At 39.2% G+C, this 9,179-nt stretch overlaps 1 protein-coding gene across 1 annotated transcript in view; it reads left to right on the forward strand.

The window, feature by feature from the left end:
- The first annotated feature begins 253 nt into the window (after positions 1-253).
- The window catches only part of npffr1l2 (neuropeptide FF receptor 1 like 2), a 102,003-nt gene continuing 93,077 nt past the window's right edge, over positions 254-9,179 (forward strand). The window contains exon 1 of the mRNA XM_015014567.1: positions 254-397. The gene's annotated coding sequence lies outside the window, so the exon portion shown is untranslated. The remainder of the gene's footprint in view (positions 398-9,179) is intronic.

Raw genomic sequence — 9,179 nt, forward strand, 5'->3', positions numbered from 1 at the left:
ATTAGAAAGGTTAAAAGTTAGTCCGCCCTTCACAAGTGGTTCAAATAGCCTCTTTTTTGCGTTTGCTCTTTGATTCGGTGGATTTCGGTGGATGAATAGAACTGTTCATTAATCGCGGCTCTAGCGCCTCTCTCTCACTCCGGTCCGCTCCTCGTCAGGTCTCCTCAGCTCAGAGTCAGTCTGAGAGGAGTCTCTCCGAGGCAGCGCACCGCCAGACAGCAGCCCAGACTACTTCATGAATTACAACTAACAGCTTCTTAAAATGAACTAACAGCTTCATTAGTCAGGGTTTTCTTTCGGCAGATTATTCCCGCCACTCCTGACAGAGTGAAGCTCGGTACTTCTCACTGTATTTGTTCTTCTCTGGAGAGTCGCTGGAGCCCCTGACACCGCGGAGGTAAGCCATGCCCCCCTCACGTTCCGACTAATTTTCCTGCGATTAATTAAGATTAATGTCGTTTTTAGCCTCTGCTCTCACTCAGGTTTTGTTGTTGTTGTTGCTGTGACATGAGTCGAAACCCGTTTATATATATATGTGTGTATATATATATGTATACCAAAAACATTTTCCAATAAAATATGGAAATAGAAGTAAAAAAAAATGTTTTACTGTTCTAAATTTAAAAGTAACAATAAAAAAGAGGCAAATTAAACTTAAACAACAAAAACAGGAAACATTTTTTAACTTTTGGGAACACAACTTTATGTTTTTATTTTATAGTGGTTTGTTTTATGAGTTAGGAGTTGACAAAAATGACGCTGTTATACAATAATCACAATCCTATTTTCCCCTTTTAAAAAATTATTTATTTATTTTTTTAAAACTGCAATTTTCCCTCTCTGCATTTAACAAGCACTTTGCCGCCTGGCAAATAACGCTTTATGTCCCTTTATGAAACAGAAAATGGGGACAAACAAAGCAGGATTAACGCACAGCGGTGACATATGGGATTTTTTATTTTTTTGTTTAGAAATCCATGTGACTCGGTCCATGATTTCCAACAGGTTGGACTTGATGACATTGTAGGTTCTTGCACAGCTGACTCTGAATCATAATTTTTAATCAGTAAGCTGTTTTCACTAAGCAGCATTCAGCTGCCTGTCGGTGTGCGATTGCGTGTGTCATGAGTGGCAGTAGCACTGCCACTCATGACACATGTGCGTGGCTGTGTGTGTGTGTGTGTGTGTGTGTGTGTGTGTGTGTGTGTGTGTGTGTGTGTGTGTGTGTGTGTGTCGGTTCACCTGAGTATTTTCAATATTTTTAATGATCTTATTTTGAAAAGAATCAAGCACAGCACAAATGTTGTTTACTTGGTCATATTTTAAATTGGATCTGCACCTTTCTGTGAGAAAGGCAGAGATCAGCACCTCTGGTTATATTTACAGGCTTTGCGCAGTGATGTTTCCGTTTAAAGAGGCTTCTTCTTATATATCTGGACTGCTTGACTTGTTCAGAGTTTCTTGTTTGAGGAGAAAGAGAACTGTTTGTCATAAATTGCCTGAAAAGGCCCGTTGAGGATTTCGTAGGTAAGCTGATAAAGCTTCGCCTTCGGCTCCCAAAGTTAAGTGAATATTGAATACCTCGGTAAATTTGTGTCCACAGAGTGATTCCTGTTTCTGAAACAATCCCTGGTCAGAAACGCGGGTCGATAATTGTTTTCATGCTTACTTCGACTCTGACATGAGCGTAAAATCCTGACAGGTCCAACAGCAGCTCTCAGTGCATGCAGATTTATGCGAGTGTGTTGGTAGTCAGCCATGTCCAATATTTATTAGTCTGAATGTGTTTATGTGAAGCAGTACAAAACTCCTGGTTGCTACTTTATGATTGGTTAGTTATTTTTGTGTTGTCCTTTGTTAGAGAGGCTGACTCCATTGACTTGTTCTTGACTAAGGTTGTGCGAACCTGAGTCTTAACTTGACTTAAGTTAACAGTAAAGTTAAACTGACTCTTATTTGAATACAACTTTGGTGACTTCTTTGGGTGAGCAACAACACACACAGACACCAGTGGCGTGCAACTGTGGTGAAAAAGAAATTCTGAAAATGATAAGAAAAAAAAATTCTCCCCTTGACTGTTCTATATTGTTTTCTGTATGATTTCAACTTTTTTATGGTTAAAATTTTTGCATTACTTTTTCAAATACGTCAAAGAAGTCCAGTGCGAGGCAGTGCAGTGCTGTACCTCGCCTCTGGTGGCGCTGTTTCACATGCAGTGAATGAATTAGGCAGATGATACTTGACACGATTGAGTACACACGCGCTACATATGCTGACGTTCTAGTCTGTCTATATAATTGATGAAATTAGGTGATGTAATTTGTCATTCTGATCAGTCAAAACTGGCAGGTTGAGGCAAAAAGTACCACACAGCACTGATAGGGGGCACCACTGAGCCCCATATTCTATGCATTCTGTTCTGCATTATGTTCTATGCATTAAAAATGCAGAAAACAATTATGAAAGTACAACAAAATATAATACAGATCCAGGTTTGACTTTCCTTATGGCGATCAACTCCTTTTAAGCTGCCGAGTTTTTAAAAATGAAGGCAAAGAAGGACAATTTTACAACAAAGTGACAGAGGTGGTTGTGTTGACGCATAGACAAATACAGGTAAGATCATGACTTTAAAGTTTAAGTAAAAACTTTAAAATAATGTTTTTAAAGTTGATTTATAAACATCAACTTAAAAACATCAACCAATCTAGAAAAAAATAGAATTGCAAGCAGTTATCACGGGTTCCTCTCCCGACCCAGCACGCCCCGCCTCCTCTGCCCCTCCCCTCCTAACTGTGTCCTCTCTGGTGACCCGCCAGGCTTATAATACACCTGGGGAAACCCTGAGTACTGACTTGATTAAAATAACAAACTATGTCTTCATTTAGGTCAAAAACATGGGCTGCTACTTTGGATTTCATATATTTGTAGATCCGACTCCAGAGAAGTGAAAGCTTCACGATTCATTAACCTCACCACATGTTACTGAGACAGTCTAAGGAAAAGGAAGACGCTTTGAATTGACACAAGCTGCCTTCTTCTAATGTTAGTTTCTGTCTGCTGAGCCTGCTCTGGCATTTGGAGGACAGGCTATCGGTATTGCCTGTAGCGTTAATATCAGGGGTGACTTCATCGGAAAAAGAATGGATTTTAAGCTCGTCTGCTTTGTGACAGGATGCAGGACACCGTGAAAAACGCTTAGAGCTTCTGAATCACTAAATATTTTTAAGCAGCTGTAGCTGATCCCACTGTTTCCTTAGACGAGCGTTGCATCTTAAACGATTTCTGTCTAATGAACGTGGGCTGCATGCGATGAACTGCTGATCATTGAAGTGGAACATTAAACATTAACATTAACATTAAACATCGCAAGATCACGAGGAAGTTTGAATTGCCTGCGTCTGTGCGGCTCACATGCAGATGCAGGGAGGAGGCGAGGAGTGTCTGCATCGCACTTTTCTTCCTGATCATTGGTTATAAGATTCAAGCATTTAACGAGGTTGTCTCGCCTGGCTCTTTCATGTCAGTTCATTGTTTCCTCATGAACAACAGTGAATGACTCGCTCTGATGTTGTGTGTTTATTATGGAGGAAACAGTAGAGTGGAGAAAAGTGAAGTGGTTTTCACCATCCCATAATTCCCTGCCTAACAGAAATGTACCTGCTATGTTGCATCAGTTTCGCAGAGAAGCTATCAAATGCACCGCAGTTTGTCCTAACAAGTATTCAGTTGTTTTGTTGTCTGTTTTCTTTTCTTTTCTGTTGGCACTGGCTACAATTTTAGGTACTCTTTTATTACAAACAGCACAGAAACCAGTCGCTACCTTTCAATATTCATCTCTTCAAAAATTTGGATCAAATGACAAGATGCTAAATGCAATGATAGGTCTGATTAAGATATTAGCGATTATCTTTCTTCGGTAAGAACTGTTGGCTTCTTCAATATCAACATGGACTTTTAAGGTTTCGGAAATAAAAACACACAAAAGATCAATTTAGAAATAGAATTCCCAATAGCAAAACATCTATTTGGAAAAAATACCTTTTGTATGTCTCTTGTTAATAAAATTTCAGGCATTAACATTTGAAAGAGAGGCTAGAGATTTGTTTTTTTTAAGAATGGGGAAAATGTTCTTAACATTTAAATAAAGAGTACTAAGTAACATTAACATTTTTGAGCTTTACATCATGTTATAATGTTATTCCCTCTTTAAAAAGCACACCTGGATTGTTACCCTGAGTCTTTCATGCATGTTTGAGAAATCCTATAGTCTCCCACGGCAACCTTTCAGCTGTGAAAAACACCTTGATGGACCTAGCCCCGCCTTCAGGACGCAGTTCCACCTCAGAGCTGCGTTTTCCAAGCTTTGCATCTGCCAGTATTACAGGAGCTACTTCTGTACAACAATGGTGAAAATGTGTTTAAGCCATGTTGTGACGACTTCCTGAAGTCGGAGTTGCAGAAAGAGCCGGAGGTTTTAAAGAGACACAGACCCAATTTCAAGGCGTTCAGTTATGAAGTCACATTTCTTATGAGTCATTACATTAAGTAACATTTTTATAACAGCTGAAGGAAACATTTTTATTTGATTGTGTTATTTGAACATATAATGCTGCCCCTTTAGGCATGTTGGTGGTAGTTTGATAGTCTATGCTTGCTTTGCTGCCGTATACCTGAAAAATGGCTGAATTCAAGCAATCCTACCACAAACTGTGGGACTAAATTCGTCCAACACTTCATGGTTGTTGTCACTGCCAAGACAGGCGCAACCAGATAGTAGTTTTAGCAGGCAATTATTGTTTTATATAGTGTCAGCTTGGTTTGGAAACATTTTGATCCGAAGAAATGGAAACATCATTTAAGAACTGTTTCTTTTTTTTAGTTACTTATAGTAAGCTATAGTCTGAATTTTAATGACCAGAGAGACTAAAGCTTGTCCAAAATAAATAAATAAATAAATAAATAAATAAAACATTCAGACCATTATATGTTTAGGTTTAGTCTCCTCTGTTTCGCTCATTTATAAATCTCAATCTCTATCTAGTTTCTCTACACAACCAGAACTTTTCTCCCCTTTCATCTGAAAAAAAAAGATTACACAGGAAACACAGGAAAAAAAGTTTTCCTGCACATTTTTAAAAGCGCTTCTCATCTAAATTGTTCTTCGCTCAATAACTCGTTTAACAAAAACAAGGAGCTGTTTGGCTCCCTCCTGACTTAAGGTCAGATTTCAGCACCATGGACAGAGTCAGTCCTTTATCTGACTACATTATGAGGGAAATAAAGTATTATACATACTTTCCTTGAAATCTAAGAATAAAAAGTTTGAATATTGGACAAAAATATGTGTACTAACACGATTCAACCAAAAGAGAAATGCTGCCAGTTGAAACTCTTAGGTATTTCCACCATTTGCTGGATGCTATGATGCTTTTCCATGTTTGTTTTTCCCTTGAGATGCCAACATCAGTCTTAAAAAAGAAAAAAAAAAACCATAAACCTGTGGCCATGTTTAAGGGATATCCAGCTGTTCCGGCGCTCTAATGAAGTCTGTAAGAAAGGTTTTATAGCTGCACTGCCAGAAATCTGAATACCTGTGATGCCTCGGCTTAATAAGTACAACGCTCCCTTTGGAGAGAAAGCAAAGAGTCGCAGAATGTGACGACCCATTCAGGAATCCTGCATCAAGCTGAGCTCACAGCAGCAGCCGTTTAGCCTTCCTAATCGTTCTGAAGCCCCCTCCACCACCCCTCAATCTGAGGGATCCAACCTCACTGAATTTCTCTGGATAATGCCAAAGTATTATCTACTTTGCCATTTCGGAGCGTTCCTGCCATGTTCACTGTTACCTGCAGTGTGCATGCTGCGACTGCGGTGGGTGTCTGCCATTCCTTTTGTCTTTGATCACTGTAACAAAGTCTCTCCCCTCAACCCCTCAATCCCCCCCAGCACCTCCAACCCCCTGTTTTCCTGGCTGGCATCCCAAAACTGGAACGTGTTTAGAAATATTTTCCTGATGTTCCCAGGATGTGAGCCAGGTGTGGCGTTGACATTTCCAGGGGCAGCGAGTCTTATCTTGCACTCTTTGTTTACAAAATGACAAGTCTGACACGTCGGTGACTCGGTTATGCCCGGACAGGCAGTCTGTGATGAGAACCAACGGCAGACACAACCTTTGCTTTGACTTTTCCTCCTTCTCCGCTTTCTATAGGTTCTCGTCTCACCCGGGCCTTCGCCCGAAGTCTGCTCGGCTGCATCGCCCCAAAGCTTCTTTCAGGTCGATTTGCTTTGCCACCTTCTTACTTTTCACGTTCCAGGTTTGCCAGATGGCAGCAGCTCTTCCTTGATTGTGTCTAAATAAAACACAGCGGTTGGAATTAGACTCAGGTTTTGTTTTGCTACTAAAACAGAAATGGAAATTATCATTTCATGATAATTGATATTCATGAATATCACTTTATTCCTTACTGAGACTCAACTTCTCACCACTTTCCTAAAATAATGGCCTGAGCCTTTTTTTTTTTTTTTTGCCAAAAATGATTTAGGTAAAAAACAACAACAAACCCCACTTCCCCCCAAAAAAACAAAAAGCAAAAACAAAACAAACAAATCACTTTTGGCAAAAAATGACATAATATTTTAGGAAGGTGGCAATATTTGTTGTGAATTTGCTCTAAATAAATAAACCAAATTGAATTATAATTGAAATCAACAATAAGAAACTGTTTCAGTTATTTCAATGCATGAATAAATGTTTGAGCAGGTCAACCGAGGTCTTCCAGCATAAAAAAATATTCTCTCTATGATATTGACAACATTCTGACAAATTCCACTTTTCTTAAAATCTTCCTTATGATTTATTAGATTTAGGTTGACTTTGATCAGCTTTACTCTGAGAGTTTTAAAACAGAAAAAAAAAACAGAAAAGGTAAAAAAAATATCCTAATACCTTTGATCAGAACCATTATGTGTCTGATAGTTTTTATTTTTACCGACTGGTTCTCTCATTTTATTCCATTGAACGGTTTCAATGTGCATTGACATTAGTTCATTCGCTCATTCAAAATGTGAAGCACATATTACATGTTACTGGAAGAGCAGTCTGCCGTTGGACATTACATATCAACCAAACGTCTGTTTGTACTCCAGGGGACAGAGCTGTGACGTGGCTATCAGCAAAAATGCTAATATTCAAGCAGATAGTGCTAACCTGTGCTGAAGTCCATGTTTAATTTTCTGCTGTTGTAGAGGTGGGGAGGCTTCACTGACCTTTTTTTAAATTCCTCACAAAAATCAGTCTGTGCGCATGCATTCACACCAACCCTGCTCAGTTTGTTTCAACCCGACTCCAGTTCGTTTGTCTCGAAAGTTTGTTTCGTTTAGGTGGTGTGAATGTGTAATCAAACTCTGATGAGGACCAGAACAGTGAACCCTGATCAACTAAAAACAAACAAACAAAAAAAAAAAGAATACTCGGTCCTGGTTCGATTGATCTGTGGATCAGAGGCCGCTCCAAAAGCAGGAAGCAGACGACAGCACAGGGCATTCTGGGTAAACAGTCTATAGCTGGAAACGGCTCGTGGTCTAGAGAGGAGACAGAGGAGAAATCTTACAGCCGCTAACATCTGACATCACTCCATTTCTGTTCACATTTTGTGAAGAAAGAAGTTGCTCTTTGTGTCTTCTTCAGAAGTTTTCATCTTAACGATGTTTCTCGAATGGTTATAACCATTCTGAACATGATTAATTGAAACCTCAAGAAAAAAACCCAAACAGTCACTAAGTCAAATTTTAAAGGAGCCATATTGTTGCCTCACTGCGCTAAGATCATCAACAGAAACAAGACACAGAAGATCTTTAAAGGCCATTTGTGTCTCACGTGAGACACAAATGGCCTTGGGAGTAAATTGTAATCAATAATTGATAAAAATGGATCTGTTTCGGTCAGGTGTTGTCAGAACATTGTGGCAGTTCTCTGAAACTCTGCTGATCCTGTGTGGAGACAGGGAAGGCTGTGGGAACAACATATCAATTGTTAAAGAGAAAAAAAGAGCATCATAATGTCCTGATCAACTGAGAAAATTAGTCACAATGATGTATTATACATTTTAAGGGACTATGTAGAGAGCATTTACATTTACATTTATTTTTCTCCCTAAATCCTCCCCAAACTCTTTGGACTCTCCTGTTTTTCTGAGCTTTCAAATACGACTTCAAACAAATCACTTTTATTCTGGCAAACAGAAACGAACAGCCTGTCACGATTACTGACAAGAAAATAATAGGATTTGGGATTCCCAAGTTGAACCACTCTCTCAAACCTTTCACACCACTTATTAAATGATTCATACGATCGCGAGGATATTTTAGCTTGAACATACATACAACTTTGATCCTGTGTGTACGGCTGTAAGAAAAGGCAGGAAGTTAAAACTGGTGCAACTAATTATTACTAATCATATCATATCATTTGACATCCATACCAATGATTTCTATGTAAACAAAAGACAACAACTGTAGAAAATCCCAACAGATGTGTGTTTTTCTTCTTTTTTTTAAACTTACCCAGCTCTTTGTCCGTCTTCACATGACATGTTGGATGTGGAAGCATACATGCTGAGAAGTGCTTCTGACTGACAAAACAAAGAAATAAAAAAGAACAGTGCATTTTTAGACTTTCTGCTTGTCCCAGACAATTCACTCTGTTGACAGCTCCAACCAAAGACTTATCACCGCTCTGAGCTAAAGCCTTACTCAGCCACATTGCACGCCTTCATAAACCTTTTATGAACTCCATGTACCCATTTAGGGATGTAGACAATAAACTTATTTTTGATCGGTAGTTTATTAGATTAATATCAGTCCCATTCGATTAATAACGTTAGCTTAGACTTTCTTCCAGTGTTGCAGTGTGCCTTCCATCCAGAAGAGGGAGCTGCTGGTCATCCTTATGTGTGGCCAGATGGAAGAGAAGCAATAATGGCGGGAAACTGTCCAAACAGATTGCATTGTGGGATGCAAAACGCACTTTATGCACTCAAAAGGTTCCTAATAGGTTCAATTATTGTTATGTTTTATAAAGGGCTTGGCGATGTGGCTGGGAAACTAATCGCGATGTAAGCGTTTCATGTCAGTCGATATCTATAATTATTAGGGGGGGGGGGGGGGGGGTTTTAAAA

This window comes from Poecilia latipinna, unplaced genomic scaffold, assembly GCF_001443285.1.
Source record: "Poecilia latipinna isolate Pla-1442-1.1 unplaced genomic scaffold, P_latipinna-1.0 Scaffold1828, whole genome shotgun sequence".
In the NCBI taxonomy this organism is placed as follows: Eukaryota; Metazoa; Chordata; class Actinopteri; order Cyprinodontiformes; family Poeciliidae; genus Poecilia; species Poecilia latipinna.